Consider the following 14,318-nt stretch of genomic DNA (forward strand, 5'->3'; position numbering starts at 1 on the left):
CGCGCCCGACACCGCCGCCCGCGGCCGACGCCGCTGCCTCGCCAAAGCCGCCGCCGCCGTCCCGCCGCCCGAGGTTTACCTCGATCCCGCCGCTGGTTTTCCCGGAAAAACCGTTCTGTTTTCGTCGGTTTTTTGTTTTTGTTTCGTTTTTTAGATCGGTTTTTTCCCGGTTTAGGCTAATTAGCGAGCATTCGCTCCTTCGTTTTAACGAACGCGTTCTTCGTTTAGATTCAGTTAACGAACGTTCGTTCGTTAAACTGTTCGTCGTTTTTCTTTTTCTCGGATTAAATCCGTGATTTTCTAATCGCGATTTCTGATCCAATTTTTGTTTTAGTTTATCTTTTCGCTCGTTTATCGGAATAAAGCGATTCAAGCGCCTGGAGTTTCGTCTCGAAACGCTCTTTCCATTTAACCAACTTAAACAAGTTTTTGCCACTGTAAAAATTATCCTAGATCCAGAATAGCAAACGAAGCCTGTTTCTTTTGCCGTTTGTCTTTTGTTGCTTCGTTCGATTCGATTCTTTTTGCCAACCGGAGTTCTTAAGTTGAACTTTCTGGTTAGATCTCTTATTTGAGTTTTACCTATGCATTAGTTGAGTACTTTTTGTATGCTTGTTTGTTTGCGATAGAGTACCTGGAGTGCGCCGCCTGTTACTTCGAATTGCTAGGTTTCTCGGATCATCAACAAGGCAAGTAACACTTTGATCATACCTCCTACTACCCAGTTTTATTGCATTAGATCAATCCTTACACGTTGCATGATTAGGATCTAATTAAATTATCGGTTTGGGAAGTAGTTGAGGTAGTACCTATTACCTGTCTAATTATCAAACCTTTGGGAGTTACTTCTACGTTTGCTTATTATTGCTATGCTATGCTAGTAGACGTGGATTGGGTGAGTGTATCCATGACAGATGTGAGCTTTTTAATTAATGGTTTACTTAAGGTGGCAACCTAAACACACATCTGGGTGGATTGAGGCACCTGGGTATTCCAGGATTGCATGTTTTCTTTTGGACCGCCACCTAGGCTCAAAGGGATCATGAGATTATTCATGCTGGAAACTTCCGTGTGCAGCCACAAGCTATTATGGGCTCTAGCATAGTTGAATAAGTCGTGCGAACTCTTACAGTGGTAGACTAGTAGATGTAGGGGATGTAGGTGGTACGGTCTACCCATCGTAAGGTGCTAGCGCTTCTAAAAGACTATGTCTCGGTCATCCGTTTCTCAAACACCATGTAGTGCGAGAAACCAAACGGAGGCGATCGAGTCTTGTGGGGAAAAGCGCGCAAACCTCTGCAGAGTGTATAAACTAATCATGGTTAGCTGTGTCCCCGGTTATGGACATCTTGAGTATCTAGTACCTAGATTATCATATGAATCTCAACATGTTACTCTAAAGATTAATTTTGTTGGGTTTGTTTAATGATGATGTTTAATTGGGATTGAGAATGCTGTCAACCATTCTCAATGTTTAACAACCACCATAATAGTTAAGTAAATTTATTCCTTTACAGTAGGGAAAATTGGCTTTACGCAAAACTGTAACCATAGAGCTTTCCACCAGCCAAATATGCATATAGTATAGCTGTTTCATTCCATTATTCTCTATGTGTTACATTGCCAGCATATTCCATGTGCTGACCCGTTTTCGGGCTGCAACGTTAATGTTGCAGACTTTTCAGACGATGATTAAGGAGTTTTAGGTCATGGTTCTATACTCAGTGGTGCCGTTGGAGTTGATGGACTCACTTAGCTTCCAAGCCTTCCACTGTTATCGTTATTAGATGGCCTTAAGCCATAATTACTGTAATAAGTTCTCTTTTGAGACACTCGATGTAATAAGTGTGTGATTGCTACTCTGCTATAAATCCTTCAAGTACTGTGTGGTGTCAGCATTACTGATCCAGGGATGACACCGGAGCACAGAGATTGGACCGTTTGAGGTCTGGTCGCTACAAGATGGTATCAGAGCACACGCTGACTGTATGACACGACCACTAAGCTAAAGACTTAGATCACTACTCACTCTCTTCTCTTCTGACCTCTCATCTTTTCTACTCTTTTAGGATGGCGGATGCAAGGAACAAGTTCACTCAACCGGATGAAGATACACCCTTTGGACGTCACTTGAAGGAAGTCACTAGATACCTGAACATAGGAGTACCAAGCTTCACCGGAACCTACAACGCCACCTTACCTGAAGTAGAGCGCTGGATGATTCAAGTTCAAGTTCCAGGAAGGACGTTCATGCCAGTCACTGAGCCCATAGAGTTTTCTTTCGATGCACCAACTTGGAGTCTAGGAAAGAGCATGGCAGCTCACATCGCCATGGGACGCATCGGAGAAGTCTACCGAAATGATCTCAAGGATACTATCTACCAGATTTGTGGGTGCCAAGATGAGCACTGGGAGATGATCAGCACCAGAAAGGATAGATCAATTGCAACTTTTATCCAGGAGTTAAACCAGCACATTCGACGTTAGGAGAACCAGATGTGCGCCGACATGATAGACCTGAAGAAGGCAAGGACAAGAATCAAGGAACTGGAGGAAGAACTCAAGGCTACACATGAAGATTTTGAAGAAGAAATTGAAGTGTTAGTGGAAAAGAATGATGATCTGATCAAGAAGATTGGAATATTTATGGGAGGCCCTACACTGGTAGAAGAAGACGAAGAACCCAAGGAGATTCGCCTGGAAGACCACATCATCATCGATGACACCGACTCGGATCCAGATGATAGCGATGATGATTATGTTGATGAAGCTGGAGCAGATATCATGGAGTCTACAACCAAAGAATATTTCTAGGAGACCACCTCATCAGTAGTAGTAGTCCACCATGTAAATATAGTAGCCCGAGCACTTTTGCGATAGTTAGATCGATTGTATGCCCTTGTTTGGTTGATTGAATGAAGTGAATTGTTTGTTTATGCCTCATGTGCATATGGGTAGTGTTTTCTCTTTAGACCCCTCTATTCTTAAATCTCATCCTTTTCTAAACCCTCATATGCCTCCGAGACGTGACCCCGGATTTACCTTCCCACCGGAGCTCACTTAGTTGATCCAGCAGTAGAACACATTGATGTAGTTACTAGTCCAGAATCAGAACCAGGGGAACAACAACAACAACAACCCACCACCACCACCACCTGTTGATCACTTAGCCCATTTTCTTAGGCTGAATCCGCCGGTGTTTTCCAGTAGCACCGAGCCGATAGTAGCAGATGATTGGCTCCGCAAGACAGCTAGAGAGTTGACCACAGCAGGATGCACTGATGCGGAGAAGGTGAAGTTTGCCGCACATCAGCTTGAAGGACCCGCAGCATCATGGTGGAAGAATTTCACAGCCACTTTCCCTGTCGATACTATCACATGGGACCAGTTTCAGCAGGCTTTTCGTACTACCCATGTTTCAGCAGGAGCTATGGCCATGAAGAAGCGAGAGTTTCGCAACTTGCGCCAAGGAGGACGGACAGTTGGCCAGTATGTGGAGGACTTTAGTAAGCTAGCACGTTATGCCCCAGATGACGTTGCTACGGATGCAGCTAAGCAGGAGAAGTTTCTGGAAGGACTGAATGATGAGTTGAGCATGCAGTTGATGGTAGCAACCTTCAACAACTACCAGGAGTTGGTAGATTGTGCTCTTATGATTGAAGGGAAGCAGCAGCAAATCGAGAATCACAAGAGGAAGTATGCACAAGGAAAGTACAATTCAGGAGCTCAGCAGAAGCCACAATTTACCCCTAGGCCAGAAGGACATTTTCAGCATACCCATGGAGGAGGTAGTTCACACAATCACAATGGCCCCAGGAATGGTAATGTGAATGGAGGAAGCAACGGCCAGAACTGCACCAACCCATCAACCCCAGCCAAGAAAGACCTGAGCCAAGTCACTTGCTTTAAGTGCCAGAAGACCGGACATTATGCCAATGAATGTCCCGAATCCCAGAATGGAAATGGCAATGGAAGCTCTGGGAAGAAGCCGAACCCTTTCAACAGGGGACAGGTGAACCACGTTAACGTGGAGGAGGTTGAAGAGCAGCCGAATGCAGTAATCGGTAAGTTTTTGGTTAAGTCATTTACTACACTCGTTCTTTTCGATACTGGTGTATCGCATTCATACATATCAAGGGGATTTGTGGATAAGTATAAACTGCCAACCCAAGCCCTTAGGTCACCCATGTTAGTAACCTCGCCTAGAGCAGAATATATGGCTAGTCTATGGTGTGATCGATTACCATTAAGGATTGGTAACTACGTATTTCCCTCAGACCTAATAGTGTTGGAATCTCAAGGATTGGATGTGATATTAGGCATGGATTGGTTGTCAAAGTATGAAGGGAATATTGAATGTGCCAGTAAGTCAATTTTGCTTACCACCCCAGAAGGGAGAAGGATCAAGTATGTATCCCGACATGTGCCAAAGAGGACTCAAGTAAATTGTTTAACCGGAGTAGTGTAGGAGGAAGTACCAGTAGTGAAGGATTTCTCCGAAGTATTTCCAGAAGAGTTGCCAGGCATGCCACCGGATAGAGATATTGAGTTTTTGATTGAGCTTTTGCCAGGCACATGGCCAATATCAAAGAGACCATATAGGATGCCTGCAAAGGATTTGGTGGAAATTAAGAAGCAAATTAAGGAGATACTGGATAAAGGATATATTCGCCCAAGTTCATCGCCTTGGGGATCGCCAGTACTTCTAGTGGAGAAGAAGGATGGATCGTTAAGGATGGTTGTCGATTATCGAGGATTGAATGAAGTAACCATCAAAAACAAGTACCCCCTACCGATGATCAATGATCTGTTTGATCGATTGCAAGGAGCTAAGGTATTTTCCAAGATCGATCTGCGATCAAGATACCACCAGTTGAAGATTCCGGAACAGGATATACCCAAGACGGCTTTTACCACCAGGTATGGGCTGTACGAGTATACCGTTATGTCATTTGGTCTGACTAACGCACCTGCATATTTTATGAACATGATGAACAAAGTGTTTATGGAGTTATTGGATAAGTTCGTCATAGTGTTCATTGATGATATCCTGGTTTACTCAAAGAATGAAGAGGAGCATAAGGAACATTTGTGTTTGGTTCTTGGAAAGCTCAGAGAACATCAATTATATGCCAAATTTAGCAAATGTGAGTTTTGGTTGAAGGAAGTTGGATTTCTCGGACACGTTATATCCGGAGAAGGTATAGCAGTAGATCCCACTAAAGTTGATATCGTGACCAAGTGGGAAGCACCAACCACCGTGGGAGAGATCCGGAGTTTTCTTGGACTTGCAGGATACTACCGGAGGTTTATTGAGAATTTCTCAAAGATTGCGAAGCCTATGACGGAGTTGTTGAAGAAGGATACCAAGTTCATATGGACGGAGGAATGCGAGGCTAGTTTTCAGGAGTTGAAGAAACGTTTGGTTACCTCACCCATGTTGATTTTACCGGACCAGACCAAGGATTATGAGGTGTATTGCGACGCTTCATGACGAGGACTTGGAGCAGTGCTTATGCAGGAAGGCAGAGTTGTTTCATATGCCTCACAACAGCTTAAGCCTCATGAGTTGAATTATGCCACGCATGATTTGGAGTTAGCAGCCGTAGTGCATGCATTGAAGACTTGGAGACATTTTCTGATTGGAAACCATTGCGAGGTGTACACGGATCACAAGAGTTTGAAGTATATTTTCACACAGAAGGAGTTGAACCTCAGACAAAGGAGATGGTTGGAGCTCATCAAGGATTATGATATGAAATTGCATTATCACCCCAGAAAGGCTAACGTAGTAGCTGATGCATTAAGCCGTAAGAGCCATGTAAACACCCTAATGACGGGAGATTTCCCAGGGGAGTTAGCCGAAAATCTTCGAGAGCTATGTTTGGAAATATTTCCAAGAGGATATGTAGCAGCATTGGAGATTCAGTCTACTTTAATGGATAAGATCATAGAAGCTCAAAGGACTGACAAGGAAATTGCTTCCATTAAGGAGAAAATGAACAAAGGAAAAAGCTAAGGGATTTCGTGAGGATGAGCACGATACCTTATGGTTTGAAGACCGTGTCTATGTACCAAATGATCCGGAGATCAGGAAGTTAATTTTACAAGAGGCCCATGATTCACCATACTCGATTCACCCAGGAAATACCAAGATGTATTTGGATTTGAAGGATATTTTCTGGTGGACCGGAATGAAGAAGGATATTGCTGAGTATGTAGCAGTTTGTGATGTATGTCAGAGAGTGAAGGCAGAGCATCAAAAGCCAGCATGATTGCTACAACCATTGCCGATACCCGAATGGAAGTGGGATAAGCTAGACATGGATTTCATCACAGGATTGCCCGGAACACGTTCAGGCTATGACTCGATATGGGTTGTAGTCGATCGTTTGACAAAGGTAGCTCATTTCATTCCAGTGAAGACTACCTATACCAGTGCAAAGTTGGCAAAGATATACATGACCAAGATCGTATGTCTGCATGGAGTTCCAAGGAGCATTGTATCGGATAGAGGAACCCAGTTTACCTCAAAGTTCTGGAATCAGTTGCATGAGACTTTGGGAACCAGACTGGAGTTTAGCACAGCTTTCCACCCACAGATAGATGGACAGACCGAGAGAGTAAATCAGATTTTGGAGGATATGCTAAGAGCTTGTGCGCTAGATTATGGATCTAGTTGGGATGAGAATTTGCCATATGTAGAGTTCTCTTACAACAACAGCTATCAATCCAGTTGGAATATGGCCCCTTTCGAAGCCTTGTATGGAAGGAGGTGCAGGACCCCATTGTCCTAGGATGAAGTTGGAGATCGCCAGTTGTTCGGACCGGATCTGATAAAGGAGTCTGAACCAAAAGTGAAATTAATTCACGACAGGCTGAAGGTAGCTCAATCCAGGCAGAAGAGTTATGCAGATTCTAAACGCAAGGAGACAGTTTACGAAGTCGGAGACCGAGTCTATCTTCGAGTATCACCACTTCGAGGAGTTAAGCGCTTTGGAGTTAAGGGAAAGTTAGCACCACGTTTTGTAGGCCCATACCAAGTTTTGGAGCATATGGGAGAAGTTGCCTATAAGTTGGAATTGCCCGAAGGATTGTCAGGAGTTCACGACGTGTTCCATGTATCCCAGTTGAAGAAGTGCCACGCAGAGATGGCCGACATACCGCTGAGAGATACGGTACCACTGGAAGCAATTTAGTTGGACAGTGATTTGACCTATGAGGAGAAACCAGTTAAGATTCTAGAGTATGCCAGTCGAGTCACCCGCATCAAGGTTATCAAGTTTTGCAAGGTTCAGTGGAGCCACCACACAGAGGATGAAGCCACCTGGGAACAAGAGGAAGATTTGCTGAAGGACCACCCTCACCTATTTTCTAGCCAACCCGAATCTCGAGGGCGAGATTCATCTTAAGGGGGGTAGGTTTGTAACATCCCAAATTTTCAATTTGAATGTTATACACTAGATCATCATTGCATATCATATTTATTGCATTTTGGTTGATCCTAGAATTTTTTCGCATCTCAAGGACCCTCAGAGAGAGTTGGGAATTTCGTTATTTTCATATTTGAGTTGTCTCAAATTTTGAAAATAGGATCATTTGATTTTATTTATTTTATCTTCAATTATTTCTATTACAAAAATATGAGAGAGGAAATAAAATGACTTTCCCAAAATAAAGAAATATTGAGGATTTAATAAAAAATCAAATAAGATTTTATTTGGTTTTATTTGCTATTTTATCTGAATTTAGGAAAAATGCGCGTTTTTCAAAATTGCATTTAGGCCCCAAATAAATGTTCATCCTGTGCGGCTTGATTTTAGAAGCCGGGGAAAATTTATTTCAGGATTTTTGGAGTCCGTTTAGTAGTCCTTTTGTTTTTTTTTCCGAGCGTAAGTTTAAAAAAAAACGTCCGTACCGACCTACGGACCGTGCTAAGCCCGGACTCCCCCGGACCCAGCCTTTATAAGCCGCCAGCCCACCCCGGGCCGAAACCCTAGCCAACGCCGCCGCCCGCCGCCGCCGCCGCCGCCCGCACCCGACGCCGCCCGTCGCCGCCGCCCGCCGCCGCAGCCCCGCCAGACCCCGCCGCCGCGCCCGACGCCGCCGCCCGCGCCCGGCGCCTCGCCGGACCCCGCCACCGCCGTCCCGCCGCCCGAGGTTTACCTCGATCCCGCCGCCGATTTTCCCGGAAAAACCATTCGGTTTTCGTCGGTTTTTTGTTTTTGTTTCGTTTTTAGATCGGTTTTTCCCCGGTTTAGGCTAATTAGCGAGTGTTCGCTTGTTCGTTCGTTTTAACGAACGCGTTCTTCGTTTAGATTCAGTTAACGAACGTTCGTTTGTTAAACTGTTCGTCATTTTTCTTTTTCTCGGATTAAATCCGCGATTTTCTGATCGCGATTTCTGATCCGATTTTCGTTTTAGTTTATCTTTTCGCTCGTCTATCGGAATCAGGCGATTCAAGAGCCTGGAGTTTCGTCTCGAAACCCTCTTTCCGTTTCACCAATTTAAACAAGTTTTTGCCACTGTAAAAATTGCCCTATATCCAGAATAGTAAACGAAGCATGTTTCTTTTGCCGTTTGTCTTTCGTTGCTTCATTCGATTCGATTCTTTTTGCCAACCGGAGTTCTTAAGTTAAACTTTCTGGTTAGATCTCTTATTTGAGTTTTACCTGTGCATTAGCTGAGTACTTATTGTATGCTTGTTTGTTTGCGATAGAGTACCCGGAGTGCGCCGCCTGTTACTTCGAATCGCTAGGTTTCCCGGATCATTAGCAAGGCAAGTAACACTTTGATCATACCTCCTACTACCCAGTTTTATTGCATTAGATCAATCCTTACACATTGCATGATTAGGATCTAATTAAATTGTGGGTTTGGGAAGTAGTTGAGGTAGTACCTATTACCTGTCTAATTATCAAACCTTTGGGAGTTACTTCTACGTTTGCTTATTATTGCTATGCTATGCTAGTAGACGTGGATTGGGTGAGTGTATCCATGACAGATGTGAGCTTTGTCAATTAATGGTTTACTTAAGGTGGCAACCTAAACACACATCTGGGTGGACTGAGGCACCTGGGTATTCCAGGATTGCCTGTTTTCTTTTGGACCACCACCCAGGCTCAAAGGGATCATGAGATTATTCATGCTAAAAACTTCCATGTGCAGCCACAAGCTATTATGGGCTCTAGTATAGTTGACTAAGTCGTGCGAACTCTTACAGTGGTAGACTAGCAGATGTAGGGGATGTAGGTGGTACGGTCTACCCATCGTAAGGTGCTAGCGCTTCTAAAAGACTATGTCTCAGTCATCCGTTTCTCAAACACCGTGTAGTGCGAGAAACCAAACGGAGGCGATCGAATCTTGTGGGGAAAAGTGCGCAAACCTCTGCAGAGTGTATAAACTAATCATGGTTAACCGTGTCCCCGGTTATGGACATCTTGAGTATCTAGTACATGGATTATCATGTGAATCTCAACATGTTACTCTAAAGATTAATTTTGTTGGGTTTGTTTAATGATGATGTTTAATTGGGATTGAGAATGCTGTCAACCATTCTCAATGTTTAACAACCACCATAATAGTTAAATAAATTTATTCCTTTACAGTAGGGAAAAATTGGCTTTATGAAAAACTGTAACCATAGAGCTTTCCACCAGCCAAATATGCATATAGTATAGCTGTTTCATTCCATTATTCTCTATGTGTTACATTGCCAGCATATTCCATGTGCTGGCCCGTTTTTGGGCTGCAACGTTAATGTTGCAGACTTTTCAGACGACGATTAAGGAGTTTTAGGTCGTGGTTCTATACTCAGTGATGCCGTTGGAGTTGATGGACTCACTTATCTTCCAAGCCTTCCTCTGTTATCGTTATTAGATGGCCTTAAGCCATAATTATTGTAATAAGTTCTCTTTTGAGACACTCGATGTAATAAGTGTGTGATTGCTACTCTGCTATAAATCCTTCGAGTACTGTGTGGTGTCAGCATTACTGATCCAGGGATGACACCGGAGCATAGAGATTGGACCGTTTGAGGTCTGGTCGCTACAATATCATAGTGGTGCTTAGGCAAAGCCCTACGACGGTAGAACATCAACATCGTCACCATGCCGTCGTGCTGACGGAACTCTCCCTCAAAGCTCGGCTGGATCGGAGTTCGAGGGACGTCATCGAGTTGAACGTGTGCAGAACTCATAGGTGCCGTGCGATCGATACTTGATCGGTCGGATCGTGAAGACATACGACTACATCAACCGCGTTGTGCTAACGCTTCCGCTTTTGGTCTACAAGGGTACGTGGACAAACTCTCCCCTCTCGTTGCTATGCATCACCATGATCTTGCGTGTGCATAGGATTTTTTTGAAATTACTACGTTCCCCAATGGTGGTATCAGAGCCTAGTTTTATGCATTGATGTTATATGCACGAGTAGAACACAAATGAGTTGTGGGTGATACAAGTCATACTGCTTACCAGCATGTCATACTTTGGTTCGGTAGTATTGTTGGATGAAGCGGCCCGGACCGACATTACGCGTATGCCTACGCGAGACTGGTTCTACCGACGTGCTTTGCACACAGGTGGCTGGTGGGTGTCAGTTTCTCCAACTTTAGTTGAACCGAGTGTGGCTACGCCGGTCCTTGAGAAGGTTAAAACAACACTAACTTGACAAACTATCGTTGTGGTTTTGATGCGTAGGTAAGAACAGTTCTTGCTCAGCCCGTAGCAGCCACGTAAAACTTGCAACAACAAAATAGAGGACGTCTAACTTGTTTTTGCAGGGCATGTTGTGATGTGATATGGTCAAGACATGATGCTATATTTATTGTATGAGATGATCATGTTTTGTAACGGAGTTATCGGCAACTGGTAGGAACCATATGGTTGTCGCTTTATTGTATGCAATGCAATCGCCCTGTAATTGCTTTACTTTATCACTAAGCGTTAGCGATAGTCGTAGAAGCAATAGTTGGCAAGACGACAACGATGCTACGATGGAGATCAAGGTGTCGCGCCGGTGACGATGGTGATCATGACGGTGCTTCGGAGATAGAGATCACAAGCATAAGGTGATGATGGCCATATCATATCACTTATATAGATTGCATGTGATGTTTATCTTTTATGCATCTTTTTTTGCTTTGATTGACGGTAGCATTATAAGATGATCTCTCACTAAATTTCAAGATAAAAGTGTTCTCCCTGAGTATGCACCGTTGCCAAAGTTCGTCGTGCCCAGACACCACGTGATGATCAGGTGTGATAAGCTCTACATCCATCTACAATGGGTGCAAGCCAGTTTTGCACACGCAGAATACTCAGGTTAAACTTGACAAGCCTAGCATATGAAGATATGGCCTCGGAACACTGAGACCGAAAGGTCGAGCGTGAATCATATAGTAGATATGATCAACATAATGATGTTCACCATTGAAAACTACTCCATTTCACATGATGATCGGTTATGGTTTAGTTGATTTGGATCACGTGATCACTTAGATGATTAGAGAGATGTCTATCTAAGTGGGAGTTCTTAAGTAATATGATTAATTGAACTTTAATTTATCATGAACTTAGTCCTGGTAGTATTAGCATATCTATGTTGTAGATCAATAGCTCGTGTTTAGCTCCTCTATTTTATTTTTGATATGTTCCAAGAGAAAACTAAGTTGAAATATGTTAGTAGCAATGATGCAGATTGGATCCGTGATATGAGAATTATCCTCATTGCTGCACAGAAGAATTATGTTCTTGATGCACCGCTAGGTGACAGACTTATTGTAGGAGCAGATGCATACGTTATGAACGTTTGGCTAGCTCAATATGATGACTACTTGATAGGTTAGTGCACCATGCTTAACAACTTAGAATCGGGACTTCAACGACGTTGAACGTCATGGATCATATGAGATGTTCCAGGAGTTGAAGTTAATATTTCAATCAAATACCCGAGTTGAGAGATATGAAGTCTCCAACAAGTTCTATAGCTAAAAGATGGAGGAGAATAGCTCAAGCAGTGAGCATGTGCTTAGATTGTCTGGGTACTACAATCACTTGAATCAAGTGGGAGTTAATCTTCCAGATAAAATAGTGATTGACAGAATTCTCTAGTCACCATCACCAAGTTAGTAGAACTTCGTGATGAACTATAGTATGCAAGGGATGATGAAAACGATTCTTGAGTTTTTCATGATGATAAAATCGATGAAGGTAGAAATCAAGAAAGAGCATCAAGTGTTGATGATTAACAAGACCACTAGTTTCAAGAAAAGGGCGAAGGGAAAGAAAGGGAACTTCAAGAAGAATGGCAAGCAAGTTACTGCTCAAGTGAAGAAGCCCAAGTCTGGACCTAAGCCTGAGACTAAGTACTTCTACTGCAAAGGGACTGGTCACTGGAAGCGGAACTGCCCCAAGTATTTGGTGGATAAGAAGGATGGCAAAGTGAACAATGCTATATTTGATATACATGTTATTGATGTGTACTTTACTAGTGTTTATAGCAACCCCTCGGTATTTGATACTGGTTCAGTTGCTAAGAGTAGTAACTCGAAACGGGAGTTGCAGAATGAACAGAGACTAGTTAAGGGTGAAGTGACGATGTGTGTTGGAAGTGGTTCCAAGATTGATATGATCATTATCGCACACTCCCCATACTTTCGGGATTAGTGTTAAACCTAAATAAATGTTATTTGGTGTTTGTGTTGAGCATGAATATGATTTGATCATTTTTATTGCAATACGGTTATTCATTTAAGTTAGAGAATAATTGTTGTTTTGTTTACATGAATAAAACCTTCTATGGTCATACACCCAATGAAAATGGTTCGTTGGATCTCGATCGTAGTGATACACATATTCATAATATTGAAGCCAAAAGATACAAAGTTAATAATGATAGTGCAACTTATTTGTGGCACTGCCGTTTAGGTCATATTGGTGTAAAGCGCATGAAGAAACTCCATGCTGATGGGCTTTTGAATCACTTGATTATGAATCATTTTGATGCTTGCGAACCATGCCTCATGGGCAAGATGACTAAGACTCCGTTCTCTGGAACAATGGAGCGAGCCACTGACTTACTGGAAATAATACATACCGATGTATGCGGTCCAATGAGTGTTGAGACTCACGGTGGGTATCATTGTTTTCTGACCTTCACAGATGATTTGAACATATGTGTGTATATCTACTTGATGAAACATAAGTCTAAAACATTTTAAAAGTTCATATAATTTCAGAGTGAAGTGGAAAATCATCGTAACAACAAAATAAAGTTTCTACAATCTGATTGTGGAGGAGAATATTTGAGTTACAAGTTTGGTCTTCATTTGAAATAATGCGGAATAGTTTCGCAACTCACGCCACCTGGGACACCACAGCATGTGTCCGAACATCATAACCATACTTTATTAGATATGGTACAATCTATGATGTCTCTTACCAATTTACCACTATCGTTTTGGGGTTATGCATTAGAGACAACTGCATTCACGTTAAATAGGGCACCATCTAAATACGTTGAGACGACACCATATGAACTGTGGTTTAGCAAGAAAACCTAAGCTGTCGTTTCTTAAAGTTTGGGGTTGCGATGCTTATGTGAAAAAGTTTCATCTTGATAAGCTCAAACCCAAGTCGGAGAAGTGCGTCTTCATAGTATACCCAAAATTAACTGTGGTGTACACCTTCTATCACAGATCCAAAGGCAAGATATTTGTTGCTAAGAATGGATCCTTTCTATAGAAGGAGTTTCTCTCGAAAGAAGTGAGTGGGAGGAAAGTAGAACTTGATGAGGTAATTGTACCTTCTCCCAAATTGGAAAGTAGTTCATCACAGAAATCTGTTCGAGTGATGCCTACACCAATTAGTGAGGAAGTTAATGATGATGATCATGAAACTTCAGATCAAGTTACTACCAAACCTCGTAGGTCAACTAGAGTACGTTCCGCACCAGAGTGGTACGGTAATCCTGTTCTGGAGGTCATGTTACTTGACCATGACGAACCTGTGAACTATGAGGAAGCGATGATGAGCCCAAATTCCGTAAAATGGCTTGAGACCATGAAATCTGAGATGGGATCCATGTATGAGAACAAAGTGTGGACTTTGGTTGACTTGCCCGATGATCGGCAAGCCATCGAGAATAAATGGATCTTCAAGAGGAAGACGGACACTGATTGTGGTGTTACGATCTACAAAGCTAGACTTGTCGAAAATGGTTTTGACAAAGTTCAAGGTGTTGACTGCGATGAGATTTTCTCACTCGTATCGATGCTTGAAGTCTGTCCGAATCATGTTAGCAATTGCCGCATTTTA

This window comes from Triticum aestivum, chromosome 7A (assembly GCF_018294505.1).
Source record: "Triticum aestivum cultivar Chinese Spring chromosome 7A, IWGSC CS RefSeq v2.1, whole genome shotgun sequence".
Classification (NCBI taxonomy): Eukaryota; Viridiplantae; Streptophyta; class Magnoliopsida; order Poales; family Poaceae; genus Triticum; species Triticum aestivum.